At 24.3% G+C, this 26565-nt stretch overlaps 1 protein-coding gene across 1 annotated transcript in view; it reads right to left on the minus strand.

Moving 5' to 3' along the window:
• Positions 1–26565, minus strand: part of LOC122506246 (vesicular acetylcholine transporter-like) — a 148117-nt gene that overhangs the window by 60010 nt on the left and 61542 nt on the right. Inside the window, exon 3 of the mRNA XM_043618325.1 lies at positions 1069–1260. The gene's annotated coding sequence lies outside the window, so the exon portion shown is untranslated. The remainder of the gene's footprint in view (positions 1–1068; positions 1261–26565) is intronic.

The following is a 26565-nucleotide window of genomic DNA, read 5'->3' on the forward strand; positions in this document are numbered from 1 at the left end:
ATTGATTTGAAAACGAATTACAGTTGAAATTTACTTTTAAATACAATTGTAATTTTTAGGATAAAAATTTAGAAAATAATTGAATTTTTTTTTATACTTTTTTTAAAATTAATTATTAAGTGTGAAGCTTGTAAAGAGATAACTAATTTTTTGTGGAAAAATAAAAAAATGGTTAAAATTGACTAATGGAATTAAGTATAAAATTTGTTAGTTATTTTATTCTTTCATAGTTAATTTATAGCTAAAAATTATTTATGTTTTACTAAATGATAGTTAATGACTTATTATTATTAAATATTATTATTATCATTATTTTATTATATGATATTGAATAATTTATAATTTTAATATAATTAATTAATTTAAATTAATTTTAACTCATTCAAATTAGAGAGTACGTCTGACCAAACTTGACTCGTACTACTGAATTTGAAATTTAATATTATAAATTTACATTTCAAACTTTGTGGTAATATTGATTTTAATTGTATTTTGGAAAACAAAGAGCAATCAAAATTGCAATGTTTCAGTACAGTTTTCTCGCATAAAGTTTACTTTTAACTACTCTAGTAAAATTTACACCTTTTTGTCCTCCAGGTGTGAGAGGATGTTTTTTGAATTAACAAACAAAAAAACATCAAAAGTTTTTGAATTTATTTTCCAGTCAACAATTTTTTTTTCACCTCTTTTCCTCGAGTATGTAATAAAAATATATGTTAAAGTCATCAAGCGCGAAATTTGATTCTGTTTGCAAATATTGTTTCGTGTTACGATTGCAGTGTTTAGATTTGACGTCATTCTCGTTGGAAAAAAAAAATAAAAATACAGGAAAAGTTTCTTGTTTGTTAAAAAATAAATGTGCATAGAAACGAGAATTGGAAACTAAATAATGAAAGGTGGAACAATTCTGTTTTTAATGACAATTGAGATGGTACAAAAAATAATTCTGTGGGGACTTCTTTTCTTTTTGGGGAAATATTGAAGAGGGGGGAATTATTTGGTTTTTTTCCTTTAAAAATGGAGTGGATTTTTTTTTCGATAATTGAAATTGATAAATTAATAACTCACCCAATTCGTCGTAAGTTGCCGACGTTCTAGAAGTCGTTCTTGGAGTTTTGGCCCAGGTCCAGCTAAAAATGCCTTCACGAGAGATCGAGTCTTCTCTAAATTATTTGGAGATACAGCTTCAACCTGGGCCAAATACTTTTGCAAGGTAGACTCCAGATTTGGCACTGGGAGACTCGGTAGAGGCTCGTCTCTCTGAAAACAATTGATAATCTTTACTTTTTCCCTTCGAGAGCAATTTTTCAAAATTAAAAGACTTTTCGCTTTTAATTAATTAGAGATTTTTTATCTCTTCCTTCTTTCCTTTCAGTTCTTTAATAATTAAGTACAATTTTCTTTAATTAATCGCACTTTAAACTGATTTTTCAATTTTAATACTTACAAAATTTTTTTTTAAATATCAACTTCAATTTTTGAATATGCGGATTTAAAATTTAAAAGAATTACTAATTACTAATTAGTTATTATTATTTTCAAAAATTTTAATAAAATTCTTCAACACGAAGAATTTTTATTTATTTTTAGAAATTCTTATAAAACTCTTTACAAAAATTCAATTATTTTCAACAATTTTAATAAAATTTCTTGATGGAATTCAATTATTTTTTATGCAATTTTAATTACATTCCTCGGAAGAATTTTGAAGGAATTCAATTCTTTTAAAGATTTTAATAACATTTTTCTTAATAATTCAATTATTTTCAGTACAATTTTAATAAAATTTCTCGAAAAAATTAATTATTTAAAAAAATTTTGATAAAATTTTTTGCAAAAGTTCAATTACTTTAAAAAATTTTAATAAAATTTTGTAAATGAATTCAATTATTTATAAAATTTTGACAGTATGTGTATATTTAAAAATAATTTAATTCTTGCAAAAAAATTTATTAAAATTTTTAAAAATAGTCAAATTCTTCAGAGGAATTCAGAAGAACAATTGTTCTTAATAAAAATTATCTATTCAAAATAGAATTTAAAATATTTAAAATTTTGATAAAATTCTTTGTAAGAATTCAATTATTTTTAATATCCAATTTTATTAAAATTCAATGAAAGAATTTAATTATTTTCAAAAATTTTTATAAAATTCTTTTAAAAAATTCAATTATTTTAAAAAATTTTTATAAAATTTCTTAAAAAAATTCAATTATTTTTAAAAAAACTGTAATAACCTTTTGCGAAAGAATTCAATCATTTTTTATACAATTTTAAATACATTCTTTGGAAGAATTTGACTATTTAATTTTTTTTTCTAATTTGACTATTTTCAAAAGCCTTAATAAAATTTTTTGCAAGAATTCAATTACATTTTAAAAATTGTAATAAAATTGTTCTTTAGAATTCAATTATTTCATAAAATTTTGATTAAATTCTTTGTAAGAATTCAATTATTTTTAGAATACAATTTTATTAAAAATCTTTGAAAGAATTTAATTATTTTCAAAAATTTTGATAATATTCTTTCGCAAAAATTCAATTATTTTCAAAAATTTCAATAAAATTTCTTGAAAAAATTCAATTATTTTTTTATAAAAATTTTAATAAAATTCTCTGAAGGAATTTAATTATTTTCAATAAATTTTTAATTCTATTCCTTTTTGAAATTTGATTATTTTTGAAAAATTAAATAAAATTCTTCTAATTATATTTAATTTTAATTCAATTAATAATTTTGAAACTGAATTGAATGTAAAATTACGGTTTGATTTTAAACTGTAATTATAAGCTATTTTTATTAGTAATTATTATACACTCTTTTATTTTATTATTCGCGTATTTCCGTGAAGATATTTTTTATTTTATTAAAATTCTCTTTTCTGTAGTAGAAGAAAATTTTTTTCTTTGAAAATTACATCTACAGTTACATTAAATTGATATAATTAATGTACTATTTTACCTTAATTACTGTAGTTTCGTATTAGAAATTTTTTTTTCATAATATTAACAACCTTGGAGTGAAAATTAACTTCAAATGCGGCAAAAGAAAATATCCGGGGAAAATGATATAATTAAAAATTAAATTGCTACGAATGAAGGACATTTGCGTTATTTGCTATTTCCTTGTTGGTTTTGTTATCTTATTTGGAAAAATTATCATACACGGTTAAAAAGTTATTAATTAGAAAAAGAGGAAGGAAGAAAAATAAGATAAATTATGAGATTTAAATTCGCAACGTTCTTAAAAACGAAAAATGAAATAAGAAATATTTTCAAGCTAAATTTATTTTTGATTTTCATATGCGTAAATTAAAAAAGAATTTTATTTAACTTTTGTTATTTAAAAGATGATTGATAAAAAAAACATGAATTTGAAGCTAAAATAAATTGTCTTATTGTTTTTCGTTTTTAAAAACGTTGCGGACTTTAAAGAATCAGTCACTAATTAGTAAAGAAGTTAACTAATTTTTAATTACTCACTAAATTTTCGCTTTTAGGTAAAACTTTTTAGTTTTTTAATTAAAATTTACTGTTGAATTAGCAGATATTTTTTTTACTATTTATTTAAATAACATTTTCGTTCGAAGGAAGAATTTGCTCTCGTAAAGCAAATTTTTAGTTGAATCAGACAAATAATAATTGGTTAACTGTATAGCAATGAATTTAGTTAATTCAACCAAAATTTCCTTGTTTCGAAGAAATATTTTCTAAGTATACATAAAAAAAATATATATTTATTTGAGTCAGAACCAACTGGACTTTTTATTTGTTTCAAATAAATTTTATTTGGTTCAAATAAAAGTTTTATTTTTGAATAAAATTTTGATTTAAAACCAATAAATAACCTATTTGGCTTTGAGACAAATATTTTTTGGTTGAACTTAACCTCAAGTAAATTATATTTGCACTGTAAAAAAATTTATTTTATTCAAATAATATTTTATTCGCAATTAAATATTTTATTGAATCAAATACTATTTATTGGAGTCAATTAAATATTTACTTGAATCAAATAATATTTATTGGAGTCAAATGGTTTAGTTCATATTTGTTTCAAGTACTGAAATTATTGGTTCAAATACCACTTAATTGACTCCAATAAATATTATTTGATTCAAGTAAATATTTAATTGATAATAGTCAATTAATCGGTTATTTGAATCAAATAAATTTTTTTTTCAGTGTGGTTCAAATAAAATTTTTCTCTGGATGTAAAGTAGAAATTCTTACTTCCTTGAAAAAAAATTTCCTTAAATCAAACATTAATTTTGATTCTTAAAAAATAAAAATTTTGATTGAAATTAATTGAACAAGACCTCTAATGCAATTACTCGCAAAAAATATTCCAAGTGATGATTAGAGTATTTGTAAAAGGATGAAAGCAGAGTTTTTTCTTTCTGTTTTTTTAAAGGCACGAGCGAGCCGTAAATATAAAGTACACTTGACAACTATGTGGGTGTGTGTTGGCCCTTACGCGGTTCTGTCGATTGTAAAGTAAAGAATCAATCGAGAAACGAAGCGTGTCTGGCCGAGGCGAGGGAAGGAAGAACTCAACCCATGGCTTGTGTACGGTTGGTTGATCCAAATCCCCTTTTACAGGCCTAACAAGACCAACTTTGCGACCCGAACACTGACACGCAACGACCCTCCTCGTTTTCGTCATCGAGCGTGAATGTTTCCGGTAAGGTGCTCACTGCGGATATTTCGTAATGGACTCCTTCTCCTAAACTATCTTTAAACTTGTAAATTTTACCAAATTGCCCTCTGGTCAACAACATAGGTCATTCTCCCCTTTTCTACACAATATAATTCACTATACGATTCATTCGCATTCAAAATTTCATTTTTACATCCCTTCGTATAGGAAAACCAATTTTTTTTTACTCTTGCTTTTGTTCTCCTTTATATTCTATGCAAGAGTCATTTTAGGGGTGAATTCAGTCAAGGCGTTTTTTTATCATTAAAAAATTGAAATAATAGTGTTATTTCTTTTTAAAATTCAAAGGAGAGGGGGGGTGTCGCCCTTTAAATCGGCGCTGGTGGTCGTTGAACCCCTAATAGACAACATAAATTTATGCATTTCGGTTTATCACTGGTACCTATCGTGAAGAATCTCTTTTTAAGAGAGGAAACACTAAAAGAAAAATTCTGGTTGGAATGACCAGAATTCTAGTTAATTTAATTAAAATATAGTTTTAATATGCCACAGCTTTTCTGTGGTATATATTTCTGATTATAAATCTTATCTTAAGATAAGATTAGATGTAATTTTTTTAAATTTCTAATTCGACTTTCAAAAAAATTAGAATAAAGGAATTTTAAACAGAAATATTTTTAAAATATTTCTAAATAATTTTTTAAAGATAATAGCTTTTTAATTACATACATATATTATAATTGAAAATTTTTCCAATAATTGAAATTTGATAAATTGAAATTTGATTAAATCTTTTAATAAGAATTGAAATTTGATAAGATCTTTAAAAAATATATGAAATTTGATAAAATCTTTAAAAAAATAATTGAATTTTTGGAAGAAAATAAAAGAAAATAATCAAACTTTTGAAGAATTTTAATTATAAATGTAAACATGATTTCTTCGAAATTTTAATAAGTTTAAAACGGCAAATTTTATTTTACTTGGTTCAAAAATAATTGAATCTTAAAAAATTATAATAAAACAATTTAAGGAATTAGTTTTTTCAAAATATTTTATTCTCTAAATTTGAATCAGTTAAAAATAACTGATTTAGAAGCAAAAAGTCAGTCACCATTTCAAATAATAATATTTCTACTGACATTTAATTAAAATCAACTGATTGTCAGTTAAAACTCACTGATGTTTCAGTAAATTTCTTTTTGATTCTTTCAATTATAGTCAAGTTTAACTAATTTTTTAAGTTATTTTTTACTGAAAATTAGTTAGTTTTTCCTTGAAAATCAGTTGTTTTTAACTGATTCAGAAGTAAAACGTCAGTCACTGATTGTCAGTTAAAACTATGATTTTTAACTGATTCAAATTCGGAGAGTAATGTAATTTTTCGAAAATAATTGATTGTCTTAAAAGAATTTTTTTATAATTTAAAAAACACTAATTAATTTTTTTAAGACTTTTTAATTAAAAAATTATGAACATGATTATTTTCTCCAAAATGTTCAAATTATTTCTAAAAAAATTTTTATTTGTTTGTATTATTGTTTATTGTTTATTTAAATTTTCGGAAACATGCAATTAAAAATATTGAAAATAATTAAAATTTTCATTTTTAAATTTACACTTAAATATTTTTCATTATAATTTTTGAGAATTTAACTATTATTTTCAAACTTTACAATTACACTCATGGCTCGAACTAGGTCCGTAAAAGTAAAAAGTAAAAGTTCAAAATTTTTTTTAAATTCTCGTCGAAATTTCAATTAGTTTTAGAAATAATTAGGATACTTCTCCGAAATCTAATTGTATTAAAAAATTTTAATCAAATTCTTGTCAAAATTTCAATTATTTTCAAACATTTTCCTCAATTCAATGATTTTTAATAAGTATCTACTATTTTAATAAAATTTTCCAAAAGAATTCAAATATTAAAAAAAAAAAAATTTAATAAATTTCTACACAAAACTTTAATTATTTTCAAAAAGTAATACAAATTTTACAGTTATTTCATTATTTACAAATTTTTTTTTTTAAATTTCTTTCCAATAATTCAATTATTTTCATAGATAATAAAATTTTTTACAGGGATTCAATTATTTTCGTAAATAATAAAATTCCTTTTTAGGAATTCAATTATTTTTATAAATATCATAAAGTTCATCGTAGAATTCCAATTATTTTTAATACAATTTTAATCGAAATTCTCGAAAAATGTAATTATTCTTAAATATTTTATTAAAATTCGTCGATAGAATTCAATTATTTAATAATTTGTTGATAAAATTCTTTAACAGAATTGAATTTTAAGAAATATTCAATTATTTAAAAAATTATTTATTTGCATTTTATTTGTATTTAAATAGTTGAATTCTATTAGAATTTTCTAATAAAAATTGATTTGAAAATTAATTTCAGTTAAAATTTTAGATAATAATAATTGAATATTAAAAGCAATATAGCGTGAATTTTTAAAAATAATTGAATTTTGAAATTAATTTTTTTGAAAAAATTTTCGTAAAATTGAATACTGTAAACAAATGAATTTAAAAATTGCCAAAGAACTTTTTCGAAAATTATTAAAAATAATCGATTTAAAGAAGAGTTTTAGTTAAAAACTCTTGTAAATAATAATTGAATTGTAAATGATTTTATCACTGGGCTAACTTTAATTATTATAAAACGTAAAGATATTGATTGCTCCGAGTCGAAGACTCAGAGTGATCGATATTTTCATGTTTTATAGTTATACAAATTTTTTATAGTTTAAATTTGTTTTTCACTTTTATTTTTCAATTTTAAGTAAAATGTTCTCTTATTTGACTCGGACTGGTTATATTTTTATCAGTAATTGGGCCGTAAATGGTTCGTAATGATTTAAAAATAATTTTTGAATGAATTGTCTATAGTTATTATTTACATTATAAAAATTAAAGTAAGTTTCATTTTATACTATGAACTACTTTTCGCTATAAATATAAAAAGCTGATAAATGACTTCTCCAGTGACTTTTAATGAATAGTTCTTAAAATAGGAGAAAAGAATTGACGTACGATAAAGCCAAAGGCGCGATATGAATTTGTCATTTGTCAGCGGAGAATATGACAAATTAGATACATATGCAATGTGATAATCACAAGAAATCTTGATATAAGCATATATAGGGGGAATAAAATGAGCAACTAGAAATACGAAATTGGGAAAATGTAAATTTTCCAGTAAAGCCAGACTGATTTTGGAAACCGATCTAGATATCTGAATGTTAAGCCCCTGAAAATCGGGGATTGTATGTGTGTGGGTCGTTAGTATATAGACATGCTGTATTGCATAACAATGAGGCAGTGGGGTAGAAATGGAATATCTCCTGGGAATCCGGACACCCGTTACACCGAAGGTCGTACACTCCTGTGCCAAAAGAATGAGGAAGAAAATTACGCTTCTCTCCCTCTCTCTCTCTCCCTTTTTTTCTCTATTTTTCTTTTTCTCTCCTCACTTTCAGTCGGAGAAAAACTGACTCATATAGTGTGTCGGATAATCGAACTCGTTACGATTCTTTCCCCGGATTCATTTCGTGACAGGAATCGAAAATGCAATTTATTTATTTATTTATTTCGATTTCTAATGAAAAGAGTTATTTTCTCCCCGAAAAAAATTATACAGGCCTTTCAATACATCAAAAGAAGAAAATTTCCTTTAATATAATTATTATATTATTATTATTACAGTAAAAACTAAAAATTCTATCTTCTTAAGATAAGACTAGATGTAATTTTTGAAAATTTCTAATTCTATTTTTTAAATTCTAATCAAGAGTTTTCTTGAAAATAATTATTGGTTCAAATTTATTTGAGGTAAATAAAAATTATTTGATTTAAGAAAATATTTATTTAATAATAGACAAATAAATTTATGGTCTTTTTACTATCTATTGTACTATTTGTTATCCTTATTTCTATTTTGATTACTTGCATTTAAATCTCTTGAGAAATTAATTTATTTTTTCATTATAGATGTCGAATATTTTTTTTTTCCTTTTTCTTGCTCGGAGGAAATAAAAACAGTAATTTTGTAAAATAAAATAGAGGTCGGCAATTTTTCTTTCTGACGTTCATTTACGTAGAGAATTGGGCGCCAATTACGACGAGAATGTCTCGTTTAAAGGTTTTTCAGAAACGACAACTTTAGTTCAAATGAGGTTTACGAGGCTCTTTTCTGAAATAACGTGTTTTCCTGGTTGTGAAGTAAGTTTCAGCACTCTCCCTCGTGCCTTAAGTTCCTTCAGACAGTCAGTTTATTAAAGTCTCAAACTGAATGTCCCCTGGGGACTAGTACAAATTATGAACGAGCAAAGCCGATTACGGGGATAAGAAAAATCAAAGGCTGTCTCTTTTTCTCCAGGCAAAAGAGTGTAGCTACGAAAAATGTTTTCTTCTTCGAAAAAAAGAATATGTTTAATTAGAAAAATTTATAATAATTTTTATTAAGTTGACTATTTTTTCATTATAATTTATATTTTTGTTAACCTTTAGAGGGCCGGTAACTTTGTACAAATTTTAATAGTTAGAAAATGAATTTAAAGAATGAATTTAAAAGTAGAAAATTAGTTGCATTATTTTAATGAAAGAGGCGAATTGGAAAGTTGTAGGAATACAAGCAGAAAATAATAAATTGTCCTTGATAACTTATAAGTTTATTACCGCGACTGCGATTTAAAGTAATAAAAGTTCTTTTCCCTTTTTCGAACTGATAACAACTATATCTGAAGACATATAATTATCGACTATAATAACTTAATTTGGTGAATTTTTTTTCTTTTGCTAAACAATGTCTTGGTTGTTTAAGTCTCAAGACTGATGAATGTCCCATTGAAATCGATAGAAGTGGTTAGAATTTTCTCAATGACAATCTTTGATGATTTATAATTACAATTTTGTAATAATCTTGTTCTTCGTAACCTTCTTCTTTTATTACTCTTCATTTGTAATTTTCTAATAATATTTTTTTCTCTATTTTATTTCTCGACGCCTTTGTCTATAATTATCCATTAGCTAATGTGTGAAACAATAAAAATTCTTCTTTACATTCTAATTGATTCGTTATAGAAAAAATTGCCAACTGTAAGGAAAAAACGTAGGAAAGAAAAAGAAAAAGAGAAAAAAAAGAGAAAAAGAGAAAAGAAAAATAGAAAAAAGAGAAAAAAGAAAAAAGGGAAAAAAAGAAAAAAGAAGAAACAATGAAAAGAAATGTTACGAAATATTACAAAAAAGAATGTGAGATTGGTTTAAAAAATAACATCGAAATCTTGACATTTGACAAAAATAAATAATAATGATAATGAGAAAAATTGCGACATTGAGTTTTTTGTATAAATATATGAGTGTGTGTGTGTGTGGGATGAGGGAATGGGCGGACGTGACGGTTGTAAAGGTCGCGCAACAAACGACCAACGATGCAATGAGAGAGAAAGAGAGGGACAAAGGACTGTGTAACACTGACTCTCCTTATCGATGCAAAACAGTGTGGAGGGTTGTAGCAATTAAGAGATAACAAGGTTTCCCCTCGTCACCCCTCCAATTAGTAACACCCCGAACCATCTTTGTGGCCCTGCCAGTGCCAGAACATCCCCACATTTCTACCCTTTATTCCTCACTGTATGTATTGCCCTTCCAGGACCAGTAAAGCAAACATTAAGATCTCTCTCTCTCTCCTTCCTTCCTCTGATTGGATCCAATTTTTTTTTGACATCCTTCTCCACTGCAATATTTATCCACTGTAGATTGAAGGAATTTGACAGAGGGAGTGAAATATCAACAACGCATCGGCGGGAAAAAATGTTTTAATAGATTGATAAAATATTGGAAATGTAGTTCGGAGGAGAATATGCGCTTGGGCAATTATTGTCATTTGATACTGAATTCAAAATACTTGACAGAATCTTTTTTCAGGATTTCATAAATTTGAATTTCGCGCCATTACGACTCTGGGAGTTCCCGTCCAGATGGCATGAAAGTTCTCTCACAAGCGGATAATAGTGAATGGGATAAAATAGGCAGAGAATAAACTAAATTACTAATTTATATAATTCAGAATACTATAAAAATTTGTATTGTAAAATAGGGTTACCACAGGTCAGGATATTCAGGGAAAGAAATTTTGACAATAATTTTCAAAATGTTTTGAACATAATTAAATTTCTGCAGTCATTTGTAATTTCTCTTTTGAGAAATTTGAATTTCGCGCCATTATAACTCCGGAAGTTCCCGTCCAGATGGCATGAAAGTTCTCCCGCAAACGAGATAAAGTAGACGAAATATTTAAATAAGACAATCAACTAGTTTACTAATATGAATTATGATCCAGATTACTAATTTAATTATTGATCTGAATTATTCCTGTTAGGAAACAGGAATACTGTTTCGTAACAACAAACAATATTATATAACGATCTGAATCAATATTTTTATTTCGCGAAATGCGAAGACTCTCTTCAAATCATCAATTAAATTAAAAATGTACGCACTAAATAATACAATATGTTTAAAGAGGAAATTTCTTTACAGTACAAACACAGAAAAAAACGAGGGCAAACGTTTCTTTTTATAGATGAGAAAAAATAGATCAGAGGTTATTTTCTTTTTAATTACATCTGGTATATTATTTTTTTTTCTCCCTCCTCCAACCTAAAATGCATCAGTGACTTCGATAAAGCACCCTCGTTTGTACGATTCGATAATAATCAATCGGACGTTCTTGCTATTCGAAGTTACTGAATTCGAAATAATTGCCAGGCACCCCTGACTCGCTTCACTTCAAGTGCCATCGTCTGGTGAGGCGTGACTGTCACCCAGCAGTCACCAACCAATTCACACTAACGTCACAACATTTTCTTAGGAACCATTATGCGAATGACTCGGAAGTTATTTTATTTGAAATGTGTCGAAAGAAAAATATGTTAAGTAAATATGTTAAGCTATAATGGTCTAGATTTTAATCCATACCATCGGCTCGTTGACTAATAGAAAATAATTATTATAATAATAATAATATTATTATACTAATAATTTTACAGAGTTGACACAAAAATTTAATTTTGTTTTTCCCTGACATTTCCCTGATTTTCAGACATTTTTTTCTTCATTTTTAAAAAACTTTTAATTTTATTAAAGCAATTGTAATTAAAAAATAGAAATGATAGAAATTATTTCCTTATGAAAATTGAGATCATTATGGTATCAAAACGTTGCATCGGAACAATTTTGATATTTGACTTTTGTCTAAATTTCAATACCCTAGAAGAACTGAATTTAAACGAAAGTAATTAATTCCCACCCCCTCACGAAAAAAAGTATTTTTTGAAAAGAATCGAACATGTGAAATGGCACTTGTTTATAAGGGAGGAAGCAACGGTGAAAAGGAAAGAAGCATTTGTTTTGGATGGATGCCTTATATAGTATCGGGTTGCTAATGGTGTAAGTCAAGCTTGCGGATGTAAAAACGCATGCAGGGATAATTGAAGGGACGGCAGAGTCTCTCCATTTTACTTCGCCTTTCTTAATTGCTCGCTAAATTATTTTCTCCTTTCAGCGTTAAAGCGCACAAGAAATTTATACTCCTAATAGTAGGAGGCGAAACCTTTTTGGCAGTAGGTCCATTATCATCTTTTCCATTTTCAACCCACAACAATTTTTTTTTCTTCTCAAAAAAAGAATTTCCGACTTTTAATTAAACATTTTTGTTTCTAATAAAAATGCAGTAGCAGTACTAGTACTAATAGCAGTAATAGTAGTAATAGTAGTAGCAGTAGTAGAAACAGAAATAGTAGTAGCAGCAGTAATAGAAGCAGAAATAGTAATAATAGCAGTAATGTTATCAAAAGTATCAGTAAAAATTTCCAAACACTAATTTTTTCCTTCTTAATTAAAAAAAAAAAATATCTTACAAGTAAAAAAATGGGAAATTCAAAGGTTGTGTATTTAACTGTAAAGTGAGGAGCGGTCTTGTGCTGGGTCAAGTTCTCTGTGCCCTCGTTAGAATCACGAACGAAACCAAAAGGGGATTCCCCTGGTACGACGATGGTACGTTTATACGCGTTCAGCTCTCTTCCTCTCTCTTACTCTTTCTCTCCAATTACTCGTCGCGATTTTCACAGAACTTGTTGAGTTCCTGGGTTCAAGTTCCAATATTCCCTCAGAACTCGAACCCTTCCAACGTGCAAGCGTAAAATAATTGCTTCGCTCGAATGCACAACTCCAGTTGTTTGCTAATTTATTCGGTTTAACGATGTTTGCATTACGCGCTGGCAATGGCGTTATTTTTTTTTTATTTATTATTCTTTTTGCTCACAAACAATTAAATTCCCCAAAGTGACGCAAATATAAAGGAAAATCGATAATCGAATATTTTGTTACACTTCCTATTTTCAGAAACAATTACTCGCGGTTGTTGTTTTAGTTCACTAACCTACTTTTCTTATAGAGTAAAATAAACCTACGAGTTACAACTTAATTCCAGTACATGATCACTGTAATTTTTTTTTGTTTGTACTACTAGATCCCCAATGGGAAGTAAACGATTGGTTCAATAATGGGCCATGCTTGGCGAACTCCGTTCCATTATTGGAACATTAATGGCAACCATCATTGGACCACCAATGGTTTAAACTTGGGATGATCACGCTACTGCCAATGATCGGTAGCCAAGCATCGGGCCAATATTAGTTGCCAAGGAATTGCCAAGAAAACAAAATCGATTTTTAAAAGCTTGATTTTTTATTGGCAGCCAACAAAAAACCAAGGTTTTGAAAATTGATTTTTTTTAATTATTAATTAAAATTTATTTTCAAAAAATATATTTTTCAAAAATTAATTTTAAAAAAATATATTTTTCAAAAATATATATTTTTTTAAATTAATAGAACATATTAATTTAATTTGTCACCTCTGGTAAAACAAAGATGAAAGACTGATAAATTCCCTCACTTTATATTTTACAGTGGAGGGATGACTGTGAATGTCTTTGCGAGAGAGAAGCAGGTACTTATATAGAGCCAGTGAGAAAGGTCACAAGCGAGAAGAAATCACTAGCATGCACTCTGGCGGCGCTTGTCGGAAGTGGCGCAACGTTGGTTGCCAAGCGCTGTGTCGATAACGTCAGGATATGCATGCGCGCCAGAAAACAGTTCCGACAAGCGCCGCCAGAGTGCATGCTAGTGATTTCTTCTCGCTTGTGACCTGTTTCACTGGCTCTATATAAGTACCTGCTCCTCTCTCGCAAAGACATTCACAGTTATCCCTCCACTGTAAGATATAAAGTGAGGGAATTTATCAGTCTTTCATCTTTGTTTTACCAGAGGTGACAAATTAAATTAATATGTTCTATCAATTTAAAAAAAAATATATATTTTTGAAAAATATTTTTTTTTTTAAAATAAATTTTTGAAAAATATATTTTAATTAATAATTTAAAAAAATCAATTTTCAAAACCTTGGTTTTTTGTTGGCTGCCAATAAAAAATCAAGCTTTTGAAAATCGATTTTGTTTCCTTGGCAATTCCTTGGCAACTAATATTGGCCCGATGCTTGGCTACCGATCATTGGCAGTAGCGTGATCATCCCAAGTTTAAACCATTGGTGGTCCAATGATGGTTGCCAATTGTTTTGCCAAGAAAAAACCATTGGGCACCAAGCATGGCCCATTATTGAACCAATCGTTAACATTGGCAACTTCCCGTTGGGTCGTTATTTAGATTTTATTCCAAAGTGTTAATTCAGGGTTCCTACGCAACCTGGAAAACCTGGAAATGTCAGGGAATTTTATAAAACTTGAAAAAACCTGAAAAAGTCAGGGAATTTTGATCGAAATCCTGGAAAATTGTTATTTTCTAAAGTTTATTCTTAAAATCGAATTTCACTTAAATATTTTTAAATTAATTCAATTTTAAAAGAATTGCGTTTACAATTTTCATAAGTAGATTAACTTCAAAAGAATTTGATTTAAAATTTTGTAAAATTGCAGTTTTAAATGAATTTAACTTGAAATATAAAAACAAATTAGTTTTAAAAAAAATTTTTTTAAATTAACTTCTTCTGAAATTATAGTTAAATTTTTTAATAATTTATTTAATTGATTATTAAAGATAATGGATTTATAGAAGAATTTTAGTTCAAAAACACTAAAACAAATTGAATTTTGAAGCAATTACAATTTACAAACGATTCCAGAAATTCAATTATTTTCAAAAGTAGTCAAATTCTTCTTAGAAATTCAATTATTTGCAAAAATTTTAATAAAATTCTTGGCAAAATTTTAATTATTTTCAAAAACTTTCCTTAATTTAATGATTTCTAATAAATCTACTACTTTAATAAAAATTCCAAAAAGAATTCAATTAGTTACAAAAAATTTAATAAAATTCTACGCAAAAATTTAATTATTTATATAAAATAATAAAAATTACACAAAAATTCAATTATTTACAAATTATTTTCATATATTATTCAATTATTTTCGAAAATAATACCATTTTTTTACAGGGATTCAATTATTTTCATAAATAATAAAACTCAATGTTGAATTTCAATTATTTTTCATAAAATTTTAATGTAATTCCTCGAAAAAAGTTATTATTCTTAAAAATTTTGTTTAAATTTATCAAAAAAATTTAATTATTTTAATAGCCTTTGCTACAATTTATTTATTAGAATTTAAGTATTATTTTTCAATTTTAATACCTACGTTTTTAGTTATATTTCTTCAAGGCATAAAATTATTTTCAAAATGATTTTAATAAAATTCTTCGCAGCAATCTAATTATTTTTAATATACAATTTTACAGGAATTACTCAAAAAATATAATTATTATTAAAAATTTAATTTCAATTCCTCAAAAAAATCAATTATTTACAAAAAATATTAGAAATTTTCACAGGAATTTAATTATTTTCAAATATTTTAATAAAATTGTTCGAAACAAATCAATTATTTTAAATACAATTTTAATTAAATTTTTTTGAAAAATTCAATTATTCTTTTAGATTTTAATAAAATTTTTCCCAAGAATTCAATTATGTCGATAAATAACAAAAATATTTCCGAAAATTTAATTATTTTGAAGCATTTTAATAAAATTCTTTGCAAAATTCAATTATTTTTATAAATAACAAAATATTTATCACAAGAATTCAATTATTTTTAAAAGTAATAAATTTTTTCTTGGAAATTCAATTATGTTTAAAAATTTACAAAATTTCAATTATCTAACTTCCTGTACATTTATAAATAATAAAATTTGTCTCTAATATTCAATTATTTTCAAAACTTTTAATAAAATTCTTGGCAGAATTTCAATTATTTTGAATACAATTTTCATCAAATTTCTCGAAAAATACAATTATTCTTAAAATTTTTTATTAAAATTTTGTCAAGAGAATTGAATTATTTGAAAATTTGTTGATAAAATTATTTTATGAAAATTCAATTTTAAGAAACATTCAATTATTTATTTTTGAATTTAAATAATTGAATTCTCATAGAATTTTTTAATGAAAATTAATATTATCATAACGAATTTGACTTAAAATCTTTGAATATTTGAACATTTTATACTTTTAATTAAGAATTCTATAGAATAATTTTTCTCAATAAGTTTAATGGAATTTTTTTTAGTTATTTGAGGTTTTTATTTTCTAATGGATTTCATTGGAGAATGTCAGAATAATCAAATTTTCGTAAAATTAAGTTGTAAATAAAAGGATTTGGAAATTCTCAAAGAACTTTTTCAAAAATTATTTTAAAAAAATTGATTTTAAGAATTTGAGTTAAAAATTCTAGAATTGAATAATCGTAATGATGAAAATAATTTTTTGAAGATGTTACAGTAATAAAGTTACAAAAAAGAAAATTTATGTGACTTAAATAACCGATTAATTGACTATTATTAATTAAATATTTAATTAAATCAAATAATATTTATTGGAGTTAATTAAATGGTTCAATTCATATTTGCTTCAAATACTAAAATTACTGGTTAAAATAGCGTGCAAATTATTGCTAGTATTAAATATTTATTTAAAATTAGAAAAACAGTAAAAAATATTTTTTGTTTCTTAATTTAGAAGCGGAATTGTTTGCGCAGTTGAAAGAAGAGTATATATTGGAAAAAATAAAATATTTTTCCGCACTTATACTGATGAATAAAAATAGATGTTTGGAGTAGAAGAATTTGTGAATGTATGTGTGGAGAGTGTAGGCATAGAGAATTGAAGTTTGTTGAAGAGTAAACTGTAGAAGTTTACACTTAATCATGGAAATGGACTGACTGGGTTTGAAAATGACAAATTCGTCCCTCGCATTGGAAAGTTTAGTTAGCGACACTCGGTCTGCTTTGAAGTCAAACGAGCTTTTCTACTTGCCCATCATTCCACCCCTTGGCTCTCCCTTGATCATGCTTATTAATGAAAATAGCCCTTACTCATAGCATTTACTTTCGATTACCAATGATTTAGTGAAATATATTTTTTTTTACTAGTGAGCTATTTTTTTTAACTATTTCTATTATTTTTTATTCATACTGTGAATTTATTTCTATACTAGCAGCAATTTACTTCTTACTTACTTTTTAAAATAAAATTAGCTATTTTCAAAATAATAGAATTTGAAAATTTTTAATTGAAATTTTTGTTGAAAACACTAAAAACATTCAATTTTGGAGAAACTACAAATAATTATTGTAAAAATTTAATTATTTTCAAAGAATATAAAATTCAATTATGTTCAAAATTTAAAAAAAATTCTCGTCAAAATCCCAATTATCTTTATAAATATATAACAAAATTCTTCTGCAAAGTTCAATTATTTTCAAAAATTTGAATAAAATTCTTGTTTTAATTTCAATTATTTTCAAAAATTTTTCTCATTGCAATGATTTTCAGTAACTACTATTTACATAAAATTTCCCCAAAAAAAATTCAATTATTTAAAAAAAATTTTAATGAAATTGTAAGCAAACATTTAATTATTTCCATAAATAATAAAAATATCACAGGAATTTAATTATGTACAAAATTTTTTTTATAAATTCCTCCGCAATAATTCAATTATTTTCATAAATAAAAAAATTTTTTTTGAAGGAATTCAATTATTTTTATAAAATATAATTAAAAATTCTAGAAAATAATAATTGAATTGAAATGATGAAAATAATTTTGAAGAATTTACAGTAATAATATTATTAGGTATAATATTAAATAATGATTTTATCACTCGTTAATTATTAATAATTATTATAAGTTGTTTAATATCAAAAAGGTTTAAATTTGAATTCTTGTAAAGAATTTTTATTATAATTTTTTTAAATATTTGAAGTCCTGTGCAGAATTTTATTATTTATGAAAATAGTTGAAATCTTACAAAGAAGTTTTATTACATTTTTTTTTAAATAATTGAAATCCTGTAAAGAATTTTATTAGTTATGAAAATAATTGAATTCTTAGAACGCTTTTTATAACATTTTTTTAAAAATAATTGAATTCTTTTAAGAACTTTTTTTAAAATAGCAGATTTTTGAAAATATTTTAATTTCAGCGAAGAATTTCATTATTTGTGAAATGTAATTGAATTCTTGCAAAAAAATTTCAAAAATAATTATACATTTTTTTTTAGATTTGTGACACTAAAAGCTACTTTTTTTCTTTTTTTAGAATTCACACAACTTTAAATCAGTTAATAATTGAAGTAAAAAATTATTCTCAAAAATTTATAAAATTTCTTTGAAATGATTCAATTATTTTGAAAAATTAAAAAAAAAAAATTCAAAGGAATTCAATTATTTTCCCAAATAACAAAAATCGTCGCAGAAATTCAATTATTTTTAATATCTACTACTATTTAATAAAATTTCTCAAAAGAATTCAATTATTTTCAATATCTCCTATTATTTAATAAAATTTTCCAAAAGAATTCAATTATTTTCAATATCTACTATTATTTAATAAAATTTCCCAAAAGAATTGAATTATTTAAAAGAATATTAATAAAATTTTTAAAGGAATTCAATTATTTAAAATACAATTTTCAGTGATTTGAAAAAATCAATTATTTAAAAGAATTTTTATAAAATTCTTCTTGGGAATTCAATTATTATTTGAAAATTTTAATGCAACTCTTCACAGAAATTCAATTATTTTTACAAATTTTATTATAATTCTAAACATAAGAATTGAATTATTTTCATTAAAATTTTAATTATTTGTCGAAAAAAATGTGTGAGAATTCAATTATTATTCAAGTAGATAATAAAATTCTTTGGAGGAATTTATTTAAAATTATATTAAAAATAATTGAAAACCTATGAAAAATTTTATTACTTCTAAAAAGAATTGAATTCTTTGAACACATTTTATTACATTTTTTCAATCATTTAATTTTTGAAAAATTTTATAGAGATTTAAATTATTATAAGTTGTTAAATTTCATAAAGATTTGAATTTGAAATTTTTGGAAAATCTTAATTTCTATGGAATAATAATAATTAAATATTTATTTGAACAAGAATTTATTAATGTTTTCGAATAATTTTGCAAATTAAAAAAATTCGTAATTAAATGTAATAGAACAGTTTTTTTTTAAGTATCGAATCATTTTTAGAGTGAATGAGAATACTCTTTACGGTCAGGGAAAAATTGAAAATTTTGTCTGGAAATCAGGTAAAAGTTAGGGAAATTCTTTAAGGTTTTTATTATAATAATATTTTAACTGAAAAAAATTTTCACTGAAGTGTATCAATTTGATACATATTCAAGAAAACTGTGACTATTTATGTTTATTTTTTTTTTAAATGGAAAAATAATTAATAAGAGCTGTAATTATTAATTGAATGTTTTATATATTTAATATTTATATTGTATTATATGTTTTTTTAGAAATGGAAAAACAATTAATAAGAGTGGTAATTATTAATTGAATGTTTTTTCTTTTCATTTCTGGTGTATCTAATCTTTTGTTAATTATCCACGGGGTATACCTTTTTCAAGAGGAACAATAAAATTGATGGAAAAAGCAGATATATACTGGAGGAAAACTAATGATGTGTTGCCGAGAAAAGTATAGTGTTGTTGAGATATTTAATGGATTTTGGACTCGCGTGCCATGGTGAAAAAAGGGGATTCGCGCGTGTTAATGGAATACGTGGGCTAGCGTGGGTCAATGTATATCTGACCCTTCAAGGGCCGTTTCTACTGCATTGCCTGTTGGCATTATATTTGTGAACGGGTCATGTGAAAAAGTCCTATCGATCGGTACTTCATGTACATACTCTCTCACAATATTCTGTTTTGTAATTCACCTACTTAAAGAGACCACTTTTCCCGACCATTTCATACTATTCGGGTTAAGGATTTTTCGATTGACTTCAATTTAACAGTAAATATTAATATGTTTGCTTGTAAAATTGAAGTCATTTGGAAAATCGTCTGACGTTCTTTAAAACGATTCAATTATTTTCAAAAAAATATTCGAAATTCAATTATTTTCAAAAAAATATTCGAAATTCAATTATTTTCAAAAAAATATTCGAAATTCAATTATTTTCAAAAAAAATATTCGAAATTCAATTATTTTCAAAAGAATATTCGAAATTTAATTATTTTCAAAAAAAAATTCGAAATTCAATTATTTTCAAAAAAATATTCGAAATTCAATTATTTTCAATATCTACTATTTTCCTAACATTCCTCAAAGGAATTCAATTATTTAAAAAGAAATTGATAAAGTTCATCCAAAATTCAATTATTTTCATAAGTAATAAAATTTCTACAGGAATTCAATTAATTTAGCATTTTTAAAACAATTTCGAAAAAATCAAATATTTAACAAAATTTGTATAAAATTTTTCACAATATAATTCAAATACTTTCACTAATAATAACATTTTTCATGGAAATTCAATTCTTTAAAAAAATTGTTGATAAAATTCTAATCAAGAATTGAATTATTTTCATAAATAATAAAACTCATCGAAGAATTTCAATCATTATTAATAGGATTTTAAATTAATTAATCAAAAAATTCAATTATTTTTACAAATAAAGTTTTCCAGAAGAATTCAATTATTTAAAATAAAAATTTTAGAATATATTTATTATATTTCAAAAAAATTAGGTATTTTAAAACAATGTTTATAAAATTCTTAGGAAGAATTCAATTATTTTCAAAAATAACAAAATTTTTCACAGAAATTCAATTTTTTTAAAACATTTTATTAATAAAATCCTTCGCAATAATTCAATTATTTTCTCATAAATAATGAAATTCATCGCTGGATTTCAATTATTTTTAATAGAATTTTAATGTCACTTCTGTTGAAATTAGTTGAATTTTTTAATATTAGAAAAAATCAATTATCTTGATAAATATCAAAATTCTTCCCAGAAATTCAATTGTTTTCAAGAATTTTTATCAAATTCTTTGCAAAATTGAATATTTTTATAAATAATTATATTAATCACGAGAATAAAATTATTTTCAAAGAGTAATAATATTTTTTTCAGAAATTCAATTATTTGCAAAAATTAAAAAAAAATTCTCGTCATGATTTCAATTATCTTTATAAAAAGCAAAATTCTTCGCTGAAATTTAATTATTTAAAGAATATTAAAAAAATTCTACGCAAACATTTAATTATATTTTCCTAAATAATTTAATACTAATATAAATAAATAATATAATAATAATAATAGTAATAATAATAATAATAATAATAATAATGAAAAAAAATTATTAATTATTTAATTTATAATAATTTATAATTATTATTTAATAATTTCGCAGTATTTCAATTATTTACCAATTTTTTAAATAAATTTCTTCGCAATAATTCAATTATTTTTATAAATAATAAAACTCATTGCACAATTTTAATTATTTTTAAAACAATTTTAATCAAATACCTCGAAAAATGTAATTATTCTTAAAAATTTAATTAAAATTCGTCAAAAGGATTCAATTATTTAAATATTTGTTGATAAAATTTTTTATGATAATTCAATTTTAAGAAAGATTCAATAATGCAATAAATTATTTATTTTTGAATTTAAATAATTGAATTTTCGTAATAATTTTGTAATAAAAATTGATTAAAAAATGAATTTTCGAATAATCGATTTATTATGTATAAAAATAATTGAATTTTTGCAACGAATTTTATTACATTTTTTTTAAATAATTGAATTCTTTTGATAAATGTTCCTGCTTGCAAAAATAATTGAATTATTGCGAAAGATTTACAGGTATTCAATTTTTTTAAAAATATTTTAATAAAATTGTTCGAAAGAAATCAATTATTTTTTATTTTAAATAAAATTTTAATAAAATTTTTTTTTGAAATAATTCAATTATTTTAAATAAAATTTTAATAAAAATTTTTTTGAAATAATTCAATTATTCTTTTAAATTTTAATAAAGTTCCTTCTAAGAATTCAATTATTTGTATAAATAATTCTTCGAAAGAATTCAATTATATGTAGATAAATAACAATATTGGTTGCAAGAATTCAATTACTTTTAAAAGTAATATATTTCTTCTTGGAAATTCTATTATTTTAAAAAATTCTAATAAAATCTTTCTCAAGAATTCAATTATTTTCATAAAAATTTAGTAAAATACCACACTGTAATTTAATTATTGTCAAAAATTTTAATTTAATTCTTTGTAAAATTTAATTTGTTTTAAAAATCTTTTCGCGATTCAATAATTTTCAATTTCTACTAATTTCATAAAATTTCCATACAGAATTCAATTATTTTAAAAAATTTATAAAATTCTCCACAAGAATTAAATTATTTTTATATAAATATTGAAATTCTTTCATGAATTATAAAATTCGTTTCAGGAATTCAATTTATTAGCAGAATAAGAAAGAAGTAAATATTTTTAAAGAAAATTAGGAAAATAAAATATAGAATGGAATTTTTGTAGTTTTGTGAAGTATCTAAAACGAGTTTTTTTTGGTTGTCAAGTTTATTTTTTCGGTAGCTACTTTTTTACCACTTTTTTTAGTTGTAAGCTACTTTTTTAAAATTAATTATCAAGTGCGAAGTCCGCATAAGTGCATATGAATAATTTCTTTTTTAAAAAAAATTCAATAGATTGAAAAATCATGTTTCTAATCAATTGCGCTTTCCTCGGTTATTTGTACAGCTAATGACAAATACATTATCATTTGGGGATTTAGATTATTTTTTCTTTTATTGTGGATGTGAAAAAAAGAAATTGACAAGTGAAAGGCCTTTGAAGAAAAAGGAAGTGTATTAGAAAAAGATTGCTTGTGTCATAATAATGCGACAGATGGTACATGACTCATAATATAATATAGTTCATCCCTTGAAAATATTGAGGGTCCACCCTCGATTCGGGCCGTTTCGTAAATAAATTAGCCACTATCGGAACAGAAAGATAACGCGTTATTTATGGTTGACTCGTGACAGTGCAGCCCTTGCGTAAAGTGCGGTTCTCTCCCTTCAGGTAAAGCCGATTGTTGAGTTAATGCAATAAGGGATTAGCTGAAAAAGCTTGAGGGAGAAGGGCGTTCAGGTAAAATAAGTGGACATCCGCGTGCCGACGTTTTAACGCCACTTGAAGTTTTCAATATAATACTTCTCGACAGGAAAAAAAAAGAATAAAGATTCAATCGCAAGTGGTGGGGAATTTTTGTTACTTGTTCTATTGTACTGTTTTGTTACTTTCTTTTTTCTATTGTTTGATTTTCTTCTTAATTCTTCTTTTTTTGTATTGTGTTTATTTATTCTTTATTCTGATTATTTTTCTTATATTTATTTATTTTTTATTCTGATTATTTTTCTTATATTTATTTATTTTTTATTCTGATTATTTCTTTTATGTTTATTTATTCTGTTCTTTTCTATTATATCTATTTATTCTTTTCTGCTTCGATAAAATTTGAATTTCGCGCCTTTATAACTCTGTAAATTCCCGTCCAGATGGCATGGGAGTTCTCTCACAATCGAGTAGTAGAATGAATGTATTTAAATTAGTGTTCGCTATCTTCACAAAAATAGGGTATTAAGTTTCAATTTAATCTCAAGGCTAAAAAACTTTCTATTTAAATTTAATTAAAAATTTTAAATTGTTTCAATTTACACTTAAAGAATTTGATAAGTTTCATCACAAACCTAAAGAATTTAATAAGTTTCAACTTAAAGTTAGATAATTAGTTTGAATTTAATTTTCAAAGTTAAATAACAAAAAACTCATTTATTCTTCAACTTTAGTTTATAATAACGAAAACTTTTTTTTTTTTTTTTTTTTGGTGGAAAAATTATGAAAAAAGATAATTCATAAGAAGAGGATTTCGTGGGTGGCGCAAACGTTAATTAATAGCTGGGCGTGTACCTGGTTGCAGATCAATATCGGGAGGGCCTACGGCGGTATGTTGCATGTTTCTCTTTCTCTCTCACTCTCTTTTACTATTTTTTTTATATATATATATATTTTTTGATCTCTCTCATCGTGATACACCCTACGCTCATTTCTTCTGAAGCTCACTCCATCAAAAGAGCATCCACGTAATTCGTGAACGAGAGGAAGAACCCCGGGGGGGTCGTAGAAAATCAAGTGTGTTTGTACGTGTTTTTTTTTTTTACTCTTTGCGATCTATACACAAGGAAAAAGTAACCGACAAAAATCCAATATAAAACCAATATCTTGAAGTGACACCCCTGCCCCCTCACCAAAAGTACATTTCATCGTTGAGAACTTTTCTACCCTTGGAAAGTAATTTTCTTATGCGCGTCTGGTATTTCTTAGTCGACACTTCCATGGTTATGGTATTAGGGTGCGGAGAGGGAGGGGGGGGGATTACACCTCCCCCCTGTTTCTGCATTTAAAGAAAGTTTCTTTAAGGTTTTATCAAGTGAAATGCTTTTTTAAATAGATTCTTCCATTTTGCAATTCTATGAAAGGAAATTTGTTTTCTTTCATTCATTTGGTAATTATATCGTAATTGGAAAAATTTTCTTTTTAAATTCAGAAATTTGTATTTCAAATAAAGAAATTTATACCTATTTGAGGTTCGAAATTTTTAATTCAAATTCAGAAATTTATATTTCAAATTCAGAAATTTATATTTCAAATACAGAAATTTATATTTCAAATACAAATTTATACCTATTTGATGTACGAAAGTATTTGAGATACGCGAATATTTATATTTGACATAGAAAATTTGATATTTGAGATAATTTTTCAAAAGTAGACGAACATTAGAATTCATTGCAGGATTTTTTTTGTTTTTGAAGCATGGAAGTGAGTGTAAGGAGAAAAGCCAAGGGATTCTCTCTGACAAAGTTACGATTTTGAGAGAAGCCCCAAACTTTCTCCTTTGGAGTCAAGTTTTCGTTGAGTTGTGTTTCAAACTCAACTCGAGTTTCCTTGCACACTTTTTCTTCTTCTTCTTCTTCTTTTTTTTCTCCCCTTATTCTTTTAAGTTTTCCAGAAAAGCTTTTCATTCTACGCTGTGAATGCAACTTTATATAGGAGAGAGAGGAAGATTGTATTTTTTTTCACCTATTATTTTACCCGGAAAATCAGGTTATTCATTTCTCGATCTTCTTTTGTTTCATTTCCTAAAAATGAAATTTTAATGCACGTAATATTTCTCCTTCTTCGCTTGTGAATGTGTAATGAGATTGAAAAAATCTCGAGGACTTTATTTTTCTCTCTCGTATTAAATATTTTATGACTCGTTTTTTATTTTGTTTTCAATTTTTTAAATATTTGAAAATTGTTTTTTTGTGTTCTTTATTAATTTTTTGTAATATTTTGTAAAAAAAATGCACAATTTTTCTAAGGATGGCAAACTGAGACAAAAAAGAATAAAAAATGTTACCACAGGTCAGGGAAATCAGGGAAAAGTCAAGGTTTTTTTATTAAACGTACTGGAAAAAATTAAATTTGTAGAATTCATAAGAAAACTAAATTTTTTGTGTCTTTTTTTTGTTTGCTTCATAAATTATGAAACTACCACGAATTCTAATACGAAACCTTAAAAAAAAATTTCTAATTCTAACCAGAATGAATTTTTTATTATTATTAAATTATTTCAAAAGTTTTAATGCAATTATCTTGATAAATAACAAAATTTTTTACCAAAATTTAATTATTTTTAGGAATTTAAAAAAAAATTTCTTTGCAAAATTCAATTATTTTCATAAATAACAATATTCATTACAAGAGATCAATTATTTTCAAAAGTAATAAAATTTTTCGAAGAAATTCAGTTATTTTTAAAAAATTTGAACGAATATCTCGTCAAGAATTTAATTATCTTTATAAATAACAAAATTTTTCGCCAAATATTCAATTATTTTCAAAAATGATAAAATTTTATTTAGGAATTCAATTATTTTCATCGCAGAATTTCCAATATTTTTAATAGAATTCTAAATAAATTTAAGATTTAAATAAATTTAAATTTAAAAACATTCCATTATTCAATAAAATAATAAAATTCGTTGCAATAATTCAATTATTTTCATTCGTCGCAGGAAATTAATTATTTTAAAAAAATTTTTAAGTAATTTTGCAAAAGAATTCAAATATCTTGAAAAACAAGAAAGTTTTTCCCATAAAATCAAATTCTTTTCCAAAATTTAATTATTTCGATAAATATCAAAATTAATCATAAGAATTCTATTCTTTTGAAAACTAATAAAATACTTTCGGAAAATGAAATTATTTTCAAAATTTTTTAAAAAATCCCGTTAAGAATTAAATTATCTTCTGAAGAATTAAATTATTGTATTTAAATAATTAAATTCTCGTAGAATTTTCTAATACTTTCTCTAATACTTTTAATATTCAATTATTATTTAAAATTTTAAATAATAATTTATTTTAA

The sequence above is a fragment of the Leptopilina heterotoma genome, unplaced genomic scaffold (assembly GCF_015476425.1).
Source record: "Leptopilina heterotoma isolate Lh14 unplaced genomic scaffold, ASM1547642v1 Lhet_4, whole genome shotgun sequence".
Taxonomy (NCBI): domain Eukaryota; kingdom Metazoa; phylum Arthropoda; class Insecta; order Hymenoptera; family Figitidae; genus Leptopilina; species Leptopilina heterotoma.